The sequence below is a fragment of the Hylobates moloch genome, unplaced genomic scaffold (genome assembly GCF_009828535.3).
Source record: "Hylobates moloch isolate HMO894 unplaced genomic scaffold, HMol_V3 SCAFFOLD_4, whole genome shotgun sequence".
NCBI classification, from domain to species: Eukaryota; Metazoa; Chordata; class Mammalia; order Primates; family Hylobatidae; genus Hylobates; species Hylobates moloch.
Genome location: NW_026652279.1, coordinates 154,367,667 through 154,383,902, shown reverse-complemented (window position 1 = coordinate 154,383,902; position 16,236 = coordinate 154,367,667). Strand labels below are relative to the sequence as shown.

Below are 16,236 nucleotides of genomic sequence, written 5' to 3'. Positions count from 1 at the left end.
AATGAACAAAGTGCTTGACTCTGTGATTAAAATTCATTTATAACGTTTAATAGTACTTATAAAAGTAGGTCCTATGGCCTTGTGTGAAGTATAGGGTGTATACTTCACTATACACTATACTATATACTAAACTATACTTCATGTAGTTGAACGCTTAAGCTCCTACCTAAAACAACAGCAGAATAAAAAAAAGTTTACAAGTACGTATGAACGTTAGGTCTTTTGCCGTTTTGAAGTGATTTTTTTTCTTTTTTTCTTTTTTTTTACTGTTGAGGTGTTTGAGTTCCTAATTAAAAGACACACAAATGTCCAACAATTATAAGAAAAAAAAATGCTCAACGTGACTAATCATTGGGGAAATGCGAATCAAAACCACTGTGAGGTATCATCTCACCCCAGTTAGGACGGTTGTTATCAGAAAGATAAAAAATAACAAATGCTGGGGAGGATCCAGGGAAAATATACTGTCAGTGGGAACATAAACTATGATAGTGTCTATGGAGATCAGTATGGAGGTTCCTCAAAAGACTACAAATAGTATCCAGCAACCCACTCCTGGACATTTATCTGAAGAGAAGGAAATCAGTACATCAAAGAGGCATTTGCAGCCCATGTTTACTGGAACACTATGCACAATAGCCAAGATATGGAATCAGTCTAGGTGCCCAAAAACACATGAACAGATAAAGAAAATGTGGCATAAGTACAGAATGGAATAGTATTCAGCCTTAAAAAGGATGATATCCCATCATTCACTGCAACATGGATGAAACTGGAAGACATTATGTTAAGTGACATAGCCAAGAAGAGAAAGGTAAACATTGCATGTTCTCATTCATATGTGGAAGCTAAAAAAAGGATCTCTTGGAAGTTGAAAGCAGAACAGAGGCTACTAGAGGCTGGGAAGGGTAGAGGAAAGTAAGGGGTCTGTGATAAGGAGATTTGTGAAAGGATACAAAATTATAGCTAATAGGAGGAATAAGTTCTAGTGTTCTACACCACTGTAGGATGACTATAGTTTTTTGTTTGTTTGTTTGTTTGTTTTTGATACGGAGTCTCGCTCTGTCACCCAGGCTGGAGTGCAGTGGCATGATCTCGGCTCACTGCAAGCTCCGCCTCCCAGGTTCACACCATTCTCCTGCCTCAGCCTCCTGAGTAGCTGGGACTACAGGCACCCGCCACCACACCCGGCTATTTTTTTGTATTTTTAGTAGAGACGGGGTTTCTGTTAGCCAGGATGGTCTCGATCTCCTGACCTCGTGATCCACCCGCCTCAGCCTCCCAAAGTGCTGGGATTACAGGTGTGAGCCACAGCACCCGGCTTGGATGACTATACTTAATGATAATATATTACATAGTTTCAAAATGCTAGAAAGAGGATATTGAATGTTCCCAACACAAAGAAATGATAAATGTTTAAGATGATAGACATGCTAATCCCCCTATCTGATCACTATACATTTTATGTATCAAAACATCACTATGTACCTTCCATAAATATGTATAACTGTATAATTATTTTATGCCAATTAAAACAAAATAAAACAAAGGCATATCTTATTAAATTTCTAGAAAGGAAGGAGACAAAAAAATAAATATATATGCATTTTTAAAAGAAAAGGAAATGCATTATTCTTGAAAATGATAAACATCAAATTCCAGTTAATAATTCGCTCCTAGGACGGATTAGGATTTCAGAGAAATACTCGAATATTTTTATCTATAATCATTTATTTCTTAAGCTGCTCGATGGATATATGGTACTCAATACATTATCTTCACTTTTTCTTATGATGAAAATATTTTGTAACAAAAACTCGGAAATATGTTTTTAAAGCTTAGTAGTCACTACAGTTTTGCTAGAGAGGAGGTCAGAGGGTAGCTATAAAGAATGAAAAAACAAGCAGCCCTTGACCTTTAGAAGCCAGCCTGGCACTCATTCTGCTGTTACACGTAAACATTCTGACAGAATACCAACCTCAGACAAGACTACTCGGAGACCACAAAAAAAATAAACCAAGTAAGGCCACTTCATAGTTTCGTCTAAGCACAGAAAACAAGGTTACTGTGCCATTCAAAAAGTACCAAGCGGCTGGGCGCCGTGCCTCATGCCTGTAATCCCAGCACTTTGGAAGGCCAAGGCAGGCAGATCACCTGATATCAGGAGTTTGAGACCAGCCTGACCAACATGGAGAAACTCTGTCTCTACTAAAAATACAAAATTAGCCAGGAGTGGTGGCGCATGCTTGTAATCCCAGCTACTTGGGAGGCTGAGGCAGGAGAATCACTTCAACCTGGGAGGTTGAGGCTGTAGTGAGCTGAGATCACGACGCTGCACTCTAGCCTAGACAACAAGAGCAAAACTCTGTCTCAAAAAAATAAAATAAAATAAAAAAGTACCAAGCACTTCCTCTCTTGGCTAATATGATGGACTTCTTTAGTAATCACAGATTTATCCTTGTGCTAGTCTTCCATTTTGTCAGCAAGACTTACTGAAATGCCTTATTAGAGAATTACCTTATTACAGAATTACCTCTGCTTTCTGACAGCATTGAATCCAGCGTGATAGAGTCAGAGCCCCTGACTCTATGGACCCTCCCCTAAAACACACAACCAAAACCCATATCCTATAATAAATTGTTTCTGAGATGCTCTTACTGGGACATGGTTCTCCATGACATATGCTTGGTCTTGCAATAAATTATAACTAAACCTGTTCAACTACAAGGATATTCCTGATCATCTTTCACGCGACGATTTCGACAACACCAAAATGGAACAATGCGAGTTGTGAAATTTTCCTCAAAGTGATTATGATACCCACATCCCACTGAGAAGCATGGTTCTAGAGCTGAAGACCCTAGGATAGAATAAGTTGACTATCAAAAGCAAATGGTCCCTCAATCACTAATTTTCTTTTCAATAAAATATCAAGCCCAAATTATAAGGACAAAAATTAAAAATCCACGAACAAAATCTCTAAGTGTTTTAATGACTTGTATATTGTCACTTATTATTTTTCTTAATAACAAACGAATATTATAATAAAGATTCCGATCATGTTCTCTTTTTTCATACCCATGAGTATTTAAAAAATAGAACATTCAGTGGAGTTATGGTTTATGGTGAAATAGATGATAAGGCAGTGCATAAAGAGAAAATCTTTCCTGAAGGAAACATACTAAATTCATCAGTAGAGTACCCAACACAGGGTTTTGTGAATATCACCCGGAGAGTAGGTGATTTTCTCAGTCAGTTCCTTTAACTCTACTTTGCTTGATGTTTTTCTGTGGCTCTCAGTTAATTTCATCATTTCTTTCTTAGGAATATAGCGGAAGCCCTCCCACTTCTTTGCGTGACTATTTGAATACTATTTTCAGTTTCAATCACCTTAAGAAAGTTAAGGCAGCAAAACGCTGATCCTGGCCCAGTTTTATTCATGACCTGGGGCATGTGAGCACAACTGATAGTGATTTAAATTATCTTGCTGTCTCTTCACTTTCTCTCTCCATACTTCTCTCTCTATTCTCCATCTCCTCATCTCTCTTGGTTTCTTACTCCCAGGAACAAATATAAACATAAAGAAATGAGCTGACCTCTCAAGAACATTTCCAGTTCTATGAACAATCTAATACTGCACTGAATTAGTAAGGCAGTTTCTTACATATACCTCCATGACTCTAAACTTCTATACACATGGATAAAAATCTCTGGGAAATTTTTATCTACTACTACTTAGAAGAAAAACTTAAGTATCTAGACATCAAGGTTACCCGGACAGCTTAACAATGAACCAGAAACATGGCCACTGCAATTTTTTTTTTTTTTTCACATAAACCCAGAAAGGGCTTGTAGTTCCTTATGTTTCCACATGGGCTGGGTGTTCCTTAAACTGCAAATGGTTTCATGTCCAAAGAATACAGACAACTTTTCATTCTGCAAGATACCATGATTGCTTTTCCTTCACTCAATATGAAAGGGCTATTCATTTTTGAAAATTTTTTGTATTGTATTTTTTAAGATTTTTAAAATAACAAGTCTTCCTGATATTTTCAGTTCTTTATTTTAATTTCATATTTCTAGTGTGATATATAAGTAACAATTACATTAATATGAGTATTAAAAGGTGACATTGTAATTTGACCTTACCACTTACTAGCTATGTGAAGTGAGAGGGAGATGCTTAACATCTCAATTCCTCATCTGTTAAGAATAGAAATGATGATAACAGGTTAGGAGATAAAATAAGGAAAAGGTTTAGCTCAGAGCTTAGCAAATTTTCATTTAAGTAGATATTTTAATTTTATAAACTATAATATGAAATATATCTAAGTAATGATTTTAAAATGTTGCTATGAGGATATCAAATGTTTTTCTTTACTATTATAATTTCTAATAAGTAAAAATACAAAAGCTCCACATGTGTAAACACACAAAATGACTAGATAAGAGGAAATAGGTTTCTTCAAAATAATCAACCTATTATTCTCGAATTATTATTGGAATTGATAACTGACTGATGTCAAAAAAGAATAATTCATTGCGCATATATGTTCTCTTCATTCTTTTTAAATTTAAGTGAATAAATACAAACTAAGTATAGTAGATGCAAGATAGTTTTCACTATTTTCAAAATTTTTGCAAACACAAAAGTTAAATTAACAAGAACTGTCCATCTATTGGAAGGTGTTACAACCTCCTCATATCATTGCAAAAAGAGCAAAGGTTTAGCAAGATCAAGTAATTAACAGCTGCTCATGTCTCTAAGCTATGTCTAATCATCTAATGTTGCTAAGTTATGACAACAGCAAACTTATGAAAATTTTTCTGGGAGGAAAAGAGACATAGTTGTTTGGGGGGTGGGTGATGGAGGTATCTTCAGGAAACTTTCACATCACGAAGTCCAAGCAGGCGCCACTCATTATTATCCCTCATTCAGAAGAGACCAGTAGCTTAACAGTTAACTCTCGTGGAATATTTTCAATTTGTTTAGGGAATAACAAACACATTGACAAAATGAAAATGTTGTTGCCTGTTTATTTTTTATTTTATTTTATTTTTTTGAGACGGAGTCTCACTCTGTCGCCCGGGCTGCAGTGCAGTGGCGCAATCTCGGCTAACTGCAAGCTCCGCCTCCCAGGTTCACGCCGTTCTCCTGCCTCAGCCTTTCCGAGTAGCTGGGACTACAGTCGCCAGCCACCACACCTGGCTAATTTTTTTTATATTTTTAGTAGAGACGGCGTTTCACCGTGGTCTTGATCTCTTGACCTCGTGATCCGCCTGCCTCGGCCTCCCAAAGTGCTGGGATTACAAGCGTGAGCCACCGCGCCCGGCCGTTGTTGCCTGTTTAATACTGCCATGAGTTATTTACTTTAAAAGGCTTCAGTATAAACACTGGTATGCATGTTTGTGTATAAACTTTAATCTATAGCTTTAGGAGCAGTTACCATTTACAGTACTTCAAACAGGAATCTATACAGTTGGGGTGGCTATGGCAAGCTTTCAAAAAGTATTAACTAAATCAATACGAGGATTTACTAATGGGCAGAAGAGACATTAAAAATAAATGTTCATAGGTGAAATTGGTGTTCAAGCTATGGGGTTGGCAGCATTATTCACAATAACCAAAAGGTTGAAACAACCAAAACGCCCATCCACAGGTGAATAGATAAACAATTTCTAGTATACACATACAATGGACTATTATTTCCCCATAAAAAGCAATGCAGTGCTAACACATACTACAACATGGACATTATGTTAAGCAAAATAAGCCAATCACAAGAGGACAAAGATAGCATGATTCCACTTATATGAGGTGCCTGAAGTAGTCAAAATCATGCAGACAGGAAGTAGAATGGTGGTTACCTGGGGCTGGGCGGCGGGGGGGAGGAGAAAATGGAGAGTTACTGTTAAAAGATTATAGAATTTCAGTTTGGGAAGATGAAAAAGTTCTAGAGATGGATAATGGTGAAGATTACACAATACAAATGCACTTGATGCCATTAAACATACTCTGTAAAATGGTTAAAATGGTAAATTTTATATTATATATATTTTACCAATTTTTAAGAAGTAAAAAATTTAAAAAGTGAATTTGGCCCAAAAGGTTTTATAGTCTTTCCTCCCACTGCATGAATGAGACTTGAGAATCACAGAGGTCTGGCAACCTAATTCCTTAATCTGGGATGCTAGTCCTGTGTTCCCACACCATCCAGGGAAAACTCTGCTCACAGACATCGCTGGAACTTTGAAGCATCCCAATATTGGAAGATCACTGTGTCAGCCTTGGTGTAAATCTTTCATGCAAAGTGCTTGTTAGAGCATGAGGGAGAGAGTACTGTGACATTCCCAAACATACAGGCTCATCACTGAGGTCTGCTAGCCAGTAAATGTCTGAATGTGTGGCTGAATTCAGTCTGAGCCTTGCTTTCTTTGTAACATGTTACTAGATAGGAAGAAGGTTGTGGGAGAACTGAAGCATTGAAGTGTAGCTCTTCTCTTCCACTGATCTGAGCCTGCCGATATTCCTTAAAATTCTGACAATTATGAATGATCAGAGAAGCTAAGGGAAATCTGTTCTGCTTGGGTTTAATTTTTCTGTTTCCTAAAAAAGTATCTGCAAACTGTGGCTGATGGGTCAAACACAGTCCATCACTTATTTTGCTGGGAGCAGTGAGCCATGTTTGGGGAAAACATATAGTAAGACTCTTTTGACTATGTAAGAGTTTAACGCAATTCAAATTAAGTGTAAAGTTTGATAATGACACAGCCACACGTATTCATTCATGGATTGTCTATGACCACTTTGGCATTACAACAGCAGAGTAGTTATGGCAGAGACCATGTGACCAGCAACGCCTGAAAATATTTACTTGTTGAAATCATGGCAGCTGCTTTGCTGTATGAAGAATCCAACGCCATCCCTTTCTGTTTCAATTTCTCCAAACAGCAAGAATTCCTATTCTCAGCAGAACTACCTTCTGACACCTACAAGTATTTGATATAACAATGAAATTATTCCAAAGTTATAACTTATGAAGGAGGAGAAAGTGCAATCTTTAAGAGTTTCCCACTCATATCCCTTTCTCAAATTGCCAAAGGTTCTTCATAATATGTCTAATATATAATTAGATACAACACTTAGCTCAACTGAAAAGGAGACAGACATTCCCAGGACCACTAATAATAAAATCAGGATAAGAGACCAAAAATGCAGAACATGAAAAGCTGAAACTACAATAGCTATACCCTTATTCATAAACCTTTATTGGAAACTTTCTACGGGCAAATCATTATAGTAGGCTCATGTCATACAAAAGCAGACACAGGGCCACATAACCACGATTACACAGGTTGATGCTTTCTTAGGGCACTTGAAGTTGATGCCAGTGAGTTCCTTGGGTCCCCGCCTTTTTACAGAGCTTTTCACAAGCTCTAAAATAAAAAAGAGAAACTGTAGATGCGAAAGAAGGGAGTTCTACCAGGAAGTTGCAGAATGAGCTCAAGGACATATGATCAGACCATAAATTGTCATCTGTTTTCCAAAGAAGAGATGAGGCTGCTCCTCACTTTGCATGCCTCTTTCAACTTACGTGTTGCTCTTCACAAGATATTTTCCCAAATGCTTGCCCAGATGTTCATTTTCACTACAAGATGCTGAGGTGACAGCAGAAATGTGATTCTGCCAGATCCCACTCCCTCCAGGGATGACCTTGAGTCTGAAAATGGCCAGGAATAGACTTCATGAGTGGTGTGGTGGGAAAGAGGAGGAGACAGGAGGGCCTCGTTAACCCCACAAGCAAGCCTCTGCAGGTCTGCTACAGCAAGCTCTCTGCCCTCAGAGGTGATACTCAGGGACTTTGCGATGCACATCCCAAACAAACAGATAAACAACAGAAATGAAGTGCCCAGAGTGAGTCGCATTTCACAGACTTCAGCCAACTAACTTTTGGCTTTTATAGAGCTCTGGAGTGCAGAGGGAAGTTACTATTTTTGTCCTTCCTAGGAAGTAGATAGAAAGTAAAAATCTACAAAGTTGAAAGGTGATGGTAAGATTGCTACTAACAAACTCCTCCTTGGAAAACTATTTCTTTTTCTTGAGTTTGGAGAAAGAGAGAGATGGGCGTTCCATTCCATTCTCCTGAGGAGCCTCCTAGAGCTTCTGCTTTTACTTCTTTTGGGTTTTTCACCCATCTCCTCATACTCCTTCAGAATACTACCGCTGTTTTCTGCAGACGCAAGGCCAAGCACAGCCAGTCATTTCTTTCCCTTCATTAAGACTTCTTCTCCTGTTTCACCAGCTTCCTACTAATCTCAGCAGCCACTTCCTCTGTTTGAACCATTGCTTCCCAAGAGGGTGAAATCCTCCCCCAAGGAGGAAACAGTTAGCGATCCTGAAGGGGCAAGCAACAGGATGTCTCCAAGAAAAAGGAAGTTCTTGGAAGAATCCTTGGAAGATCTTTCTCTCTCAAGTAGGAGATGGTCAGCAGTGGACCTAAAGAGGTGGCTGACAGCAAGAGCAACTTCAAGTAGAAGAAATAATTCCATCAACTACCCCAGGAAGATTATTAGAATGTGTATAGCATGCCATACCCCAAGGTGACATTTCCTACCCCAATAAAAACCAGTTCACACCAAAAAAGAAGATGGTAAGATCTCATAAAACAGAGAGCTTCAATTTCTGAAACACCAAATTCCAATTGATCAGAGGGCAAATATTTATTTCAGAGTTGGCCCTCTTCAGAGTGTACAGTCTATGTCAGAGTTCTCTCATCCTAGAATTATTGAAATTCCCATAGTCAATGAGCACATCTGGTGCCAAGCAACAGTGTTCTCATCATTTGACATGTCTCCTCAAATAAACATACAGTTTGTTCATCTGGTGCCAAGGAAGTGAAGGAATTTAACCACACCTAAGGAAATAGGTGGAGGGAAGTGAAATATTTTAGAATAAGTTAACTTTTAGCTAGAGTTTCTGATAGCTAAGATAATTTAAACTGGAGTTAATAAGACCTGGACTGTTTTTAGTTTCATACATTTCCTATACAACCTAAATGGGAATGGCAGAATGTAGGGAAGCCACATTTTTAAAATGTATGTTCTATTTTATTTCCTTAAGTTCAAATACCCTAAACCTCCAAATAAGCACTTTTCAACATTTTTCGGTGTAAAGAGGTATTATAAATGATCATTTCATATCTCTCAGGGCTACTCTTGTTTAGTGAAGTTGCTCAACACCGTACTCAGAAATGTTCCAACTTTCACACAGGTTTTAGGAGATTCAATTAACATTCTACTTTAGGGGACCTTATCATTCAAACTACCTATATTATTGTCATCCTTTGATGATGTCAATTTCCTGATAAAAACTTTAAATGCTAATTCTTGTAGTTCTAAAATTTTCACTCTGCAAAAAATAGCCCCTTTGAATGGGACCAATTAGCTAATTGTTTAAATCAGGTCCAATGGTTATGCAGAGAGAATTTAAACATGCTACTCTAGATGACACAGAAGAACCTTCTTAGTTCTTCTGCCAGTGTTTCTGGCTCTTACCATTTGGTTGACTTTCCTGTTTCAGAGAAGCTGAACTGTTTAGGGGTGAGGATGAGCACAGGAGAAGGTGTGATCAGAATAATCAAGGGATAAAGTGTATGGGAGGTGAGGAGTGGGCAGTGTGGGAAGGCAAAGCAGTCTTAGAAAGCGGAAAGCATCTGGAGTGAGAAAAGCTATCTTTTCTTTTTCTCACATCTAACCTTGGCCTTGGTATGTTATAAAATCATTAAACTTGTAAATTACTTGGTTATTTGTAAATAAAGGAAGTTTCTGCTTGTTTTAAATATACACAATTTATTCAATTTACACAGATAAAATTTTTAGACATTTTAAAGCACTGTCTCAACACAAAAGATAATCAGGAATTTGTATGTACAGCTACACACATATACACACAGACTCACATTACACACACAGAGAGATTCATTGTATTTCTCAACACCAATTTTTAAAAGACAATGAATATAAAGATCTTGAGAGAAAATCTGAATGCTGCAACTTTTCTTACTATATGCAAACAGTCCAGGAAAACTGTGGTTATGCATTACAGAGCTGACAACAAAACACAGGAGCATTTTGATTCTATTATGCAAAATACACAATATCCTTGTAATCACTGTGACAGGGCTCACTTGGGCAAAACAGTAAGCTTTTGGAAGCACCACGAGATTTAAAAATTTCAGGGGAAATTTGACATCTGTAGAAAAGTGCAGAAACTACTTGTTGGAGGTAGTTCACAGTTTCAAAATTAAATAGTACGACAGTCCTTTTAATAGCATCATATCATTGCAAAGCAGCATTTTTCCTTACTTTCCATTTCCCTAGCAGCAGGTGAAAATCATGTGGAGCAGGAAATGAGGGTGGTGGTATCTAACTTCATTCTAGGGCTTGAGAAGAGGTGTGCTATCCATTAGTAAATAATTGTGACTATGTATGAAATAAATTTTCATAATGTATATGTATTATGTTTGCAAATGGTCACCAAGTTTTTAGGATACAAATAGTGAATTGTTTGGACTTAATAAATAAAATGTTTAGTATTTCTTCCAGTTTAGGATGCCACAGAAAAATTAGTAGGACACTGTAATTGAGCCAGCATGGCTAGGCCATAGCACCCAGTAATGTAGTCAAACACTAATGTAGGTGTTGCTGTAGAGGTATTTTGTAGATGTGGTTAACATCCACAATCTGATGATTTTAAGTAAAGGAGATTACCCTCAATAATGTGGGCAGGCCTAACCTAATCAGCTGAAAGGTTTTATAAGCAAAAACTGAGGCATCCTGGAGAAGAAACTCTTCCTCAACACTGCAGCATCAACTCTTGCATAAGCTTTCAGTCTGCCAGTCTGCCCTGCAGATTTCAGACTTGCCAGTCTCACAGTCTTACACCACATGAGCCAATTCCTTAAAATAAAGCCTTTTCTCCCTCTATCATATATATTATATATCATTATAATATATAAATGTAAATATATATGTAAAACATATATGTTCTTACATATAATTGGTCCTGTTTTTCTGGAGAACCCTGGCTGATACAGACACTTGGGACTCCATGAACAGAATACTTGGGAACCTCTGCAGTAGCTCTGTCATCTTCCAGTAGTTCTACAATGGCACTCATCATGACTGCCTTTGATTATCCATTTAACCCAACGTTTAGGACCGTTGCGTATTATTTCTATTCCCTTTTCAGTATCCGTCAATGTCAGTATCTGAGATATTATAAATGGAGTCAGTATTGTGTCAACCAACTCTCCAGTTTTGAGGGAAATTCTTAATTTAAGAGGGATGTATTCTCCAATATAATTTCCAAATTATACCAATTTCCATGATATAAATACTCCCAACACAGCTGATTTCTAGCTGCCAAAATTGTGTCATGAATGTTCAAGTGGGGAGAGATGTGCATAGTATCTTCTATGTAGTATTTCCTCCAGGCAGGTATGACAGTCATCAGGAGTATAACTATTAATAAAATAATTAGAAATTGATGGTATTTTAGTGTCCACCACTTTTAACATAATTGATTTAATTGTAAATTTATACATTTTATTTTTAATAATTGCTGTTCTTAGGAAGAGATTCAAAAATTCCTGAAATTTTAACAATCAGTTCTCAAAAACCAATATGTGCCGGTTCTAGCATGCCACTCCTCGGAGCTAAGAGTACTATATATTGTTGATTGGCTCCTTCTTTCACTTAATTGAGTCCCAAATCCAATAGAAAAGCCCCTAGACCAAGAGAGGCCGCATTTCCACTACCCACATAGATCTGCGGGTCAAACTCCTATTTGCCTCAAAGGAAAATCAATTCCTCAAGTCATTTCTGACTGCCAGAGTACAGTAATGAATTACCTGGAGAGAAATGAGGAGGAGCAGAATAGGGTAGTTATTTTAAGAATGGTGGACAGTGGGGACTATGGTTCTACTGTATGCTCAAAATCACCACCTGTCACAAGAAGGGTTATGATCATGACAAGGTGAACCAAGGTAATTGATCCAGGTTTTGCAATTTTCAGTCCCAGACTGTTGCTTCTATTTCAGAACACAGAGCCAAAGCCAAGTAGGAAGCTGTTACTCTATGCTACTGTTATGAAATACCTAAGGTTCCATATTCCATAGCCATCTGCTCATACCACCGCTATTATATCCCAAACTAGTAATTACGAGCTCTGTCTTGTTTACTTTTGCAGTGCTCACTGCTTTAGCATAGGCCACCACAGAGTTTCTGTAATAAAAGTTAAATGGAATGCATCTGATTCTTCTCATGTTCGTCTTACTTTCTTCATTCATTTATTTATTCATTCATTCATTTGTTTAATTTCCACTCAATAACACACAAGCAATGGGTTAGGTATAATGCTTGGTGCTGCTGAAGAATAAGCAGAGACTTTGTGCTTAAAAATCTCAGAGTCAGCCCGGCATGGTGGCTCACACCTGTAATCCCAGCACTTTGGGAGGCCGAGGCAGGTGGATCACGAGGTCAGGAGTTTAAGACCAGCCTGGCCAAGGAGGTGACACCTGTCTCTACTAAAAATACAAAAATTAGATGGGCGTGGTGGCGGGCACCTGTAATCCCAGCTACTGGGGAGGCTGAGGCAGGAGAACTGCTTGAACCGGGGAGGTGGAGGTTGCAATGAGCCGAGATGGCACCATTGCACTCCAGCCGGGGCGAGAGAGTGAGACTCCATCTCAAAAAAAAAAAAAAAAAAAAAAAAAAAGAATCTCAGAGTCCACTATGGAAGGAAGCATCTATGTTTTGAGGTGCATTCTACAGATAAGCACAAACTGTATAAGACCACATAATTCTGGACATCCACCCACCTATCCTTTGATGCCTTTTATAAGGACAGCATTGATTTCAGGGTCTTTTTAATTGCAATTCTGCCTACTTGATTTCTTAGCAAGTGTTAGCGGTATTACCAATCTCTTTGAGGTTCAATACCAGGGAAGAACATCGAAGTGGAGGTTTCATCTGTTTCACTTCACCCCAGCTCAACCATCTTTCAAACTGTAGGACCTAACATCAGTTAGCATCAGCATTCAAGCTTAAAATACAATAGAGTATTTCAGAGCTCATCGTATGAAGTAAAAATATTTCTTGTATATATTGTATATGCATTGGGATGCAATATATGATATATGTCTTATGGTAGGTTGTGGACAAAATATTTGAAATTCAACAATTGATATTGTGTGTAAGCAGTGACAGAAAGGGCAAACGGTCCACATACTAATGCATAATTATGAACCCATAAATAGCCTATGCTCATTTAGGTAGGTTTAGCTGATTTTATGCATGTTTTCTTTTTCAATGATATCAAGATGTCCTCCTTGAAAGTATTTTTAGGTATATCAACATCTCTACCACTCTTTCTAAAACATATTTATACAGGCTTATTTTCCATTTGTGTTTCACAAACATATTGTGTTGGTACCCAAAAGAAAGGCTAATTGCTAACCCAAGACAGGGAAATGTAAAGAGTATTTATAAATATGTTGCAAATTTCAGACCTGCTCACAACTCATTTGCCATATCTACCTTAGAAGATGCCAAAAACTTCATATTCAAATATCCAAAGATGTTCTTAGTCCTAGAGCCTGAATGGTATCTTACCTGAATAATATTTTTCCTTTTTGCATGTGTCATCTTTATGGACAAGTTTGGTTAGATCTCGTTAAGCTGCTCCAACACTGCTTGCCAAACCATGGCAAACAGTAATTCACCACCTCCCAGTGACCTTCTGCAACTCAGCTGACCAGGATGCTGATTTCCATCTTTCACACTCTCTGACTCTTAATGCATAAATCAAACCAACTACCTTCTATAAATTCACCCACAAACAATCAATTTCAAGTTTATTGCACTTGTAGTCCCACAGCCCTCTTTGCTTACTCAAAGTTAGCCACTTTACTATTGAATTTGGTGATTCTGGGGTGATATACAATAAACTAATTTTCAAAGTGCTTGTTTTTGCTCCTGATAGCAGCAGATCAGCATTCTTACTAAATTATATGACAGCTGACATTAGAATTTTAAGATTTACTGTTCAAAGCCCAAGAGCTGTAAACTAGTTCAGACCAATTCAGTAAAAGGGCCAAGTCTAGGTGAGAGTGATTAAGAACATAATCAAATTGAACTGCCTATAAGACTTCATGAAAAATTATTTTTCTTCCCTATAAAATACTGCAATTTCAGTAGGCATCTGTAAAAGCGTGACTACAACACTGATCATATCACATAGAGTAAGGCAATAAAAGGCAAAGTGGCTAGAAATGTCACAAGATCTATGGTACAGTCTATAAGTGTATATTTCTTTAATTGCCTCCCTCCATGACAATGGAACTCCATAATATCCAACGTTTTATAACTCACAGAGCCATTAATTTATAATAATTACTTTAATTCCCACTAATCATTTAAGATGGATGCCCATAGGTAAATATCACTCAGTCTCTATTTCACAGATGAGGGATGCGAGGCCAACAAAAAGGAGACAGCCCTTTTCCCCTGAAATCACTTTTTCAATTAATAAAGGGCAAGAGGTCTCTTTCTAAAATTTGTGTATAGGGACCTAAATATTAAAATGATATCACTTCAAATGATATGATAAATTCTAGCATCCTTTCCAACCTAGGGCTTTAAAATGTCAGTGTTCAGGTGACAGCAGTACAGTCAAGCATTATCATTAAATAATTTGTGTGATTAAAGCTCGGCCATGGTTTTAAACCAAAAGGAGTTCAGAATCTCTGAAGAGGGAGAAACAAAGACTCATGAAATTAAAGCACATACCCCATATCTCTAAAAAAGAAGTGAAATGCTAAACTGAATTTTAAAGAATATACTGCGTAAGGAGGAAGAGTGAAAAAATGTCTCTACATCGAACGTAATGTTTTTGAACATGGAGACTATAGGTAATAATATGATATTGTATACAGGAAATTTGCTGAGATAGATGTTAGGTGCTCTTACCACACACACACACACACAAAAGGTAACTATGGTAGGTGAGGGATATGTTAATTTGTTTGACTGCTAATGTTAAGTTGCTTGACTGCAGTAATCATTTCACTCTGTATATGTATATCAAAATAACATTGTTTTAAAATAAAAACAAATCTCTAAATAATCCCTTTACAGAAAGCTTTTTTTTAAAAAAAAACTTAAAATATCTCAGTAGGAATAAAAACACAATGCTTAGGGGACACTAAGAATAATCACAGATTTTCCTTCATGTTTATAATCTCTTTATTTGGGATAAAGTTCTTAGACTGCCAACAAAAGAGGCAGAATAAACAGTTGCACACATCCTATGATGCTGCTGGAAGCCACATGTATCCCTGCTTTTACCTAGCATTTAAATCCAAATATGCAAAATAACAATCTGATTAAGTCAATATCATTTAACCTAAGAACATACTTAATTTATCAGATTGGCTCTTTCAAAGTAAGACATTAATGGAAAAGGGTCTTGAACTGAGACTTTTTAATGCAAGGGCTAGAGTGGGATGACATTCAATCGTTGAAGGGCAAATGTTGCTTCAGAAAAGTTAACTTCAGCCTATGTCAGTGCATCTCCTAATAGTTATTTGAAATTGCCAGTTACATACTCTGTGGTTTAGCCTCCTATATTAAATGTTATTGTATTTGGGGAAGAGAAAATATATAAGAACATGTGCAGGCAATTAATAGTACACAAGGAAGATATTGATAGCATTTAACCCAATTTATAATATGTCTGTTACTTCTGTGATCTGGATTACTAAATTTGCCTCCTCAGGGCTCCTGCACAATTCCTTGCATAATAAGTATTCGGGGTCTACATCTTTAATCCTTGAAAAGTCCTCCGAATTTAAATAATTTCTCCTCAAAGAGACTTACACTGATCACCTTAGTTGACGTTCGTCTACATGTCCCACATAACTGAATTACCTTTGGTCTGTGCATCTATTATACTGTTCATTCTAATGCACCCTGATGTATGGTGATTTATGGAAAAGCCCATATTTCCATATTTTATTTTGATAGTAAAGTGGAGTTAGGTTCTTGGCTCATTTCATTGCAAACAGAATTTTTAGTTATCACAGTGTGGGACAGAATATTTAAAAGTTGTGCTGGATGCTGAACAAGTGTCTTCATTTTACAGGAAGATATAATTCATGGCAAGATATCATACAT

The 16,236-nt window shown here is 37.3% G+C and overlaps 1 protein-coding gene across 1 annotated transcript in view; it reads right to left on the bottom strand.

The window, feature by feature from the left end:
- The window catches only part of GPC6 (glypican 6), a 1,190,656-nt gene that overhangs the window by 876,407 nt on the left and 298,013 nt on the right, over positions 1 to 16,236 (bottom strand). The gene's annotated exons all lie outside the window — the stretch shown is intronic.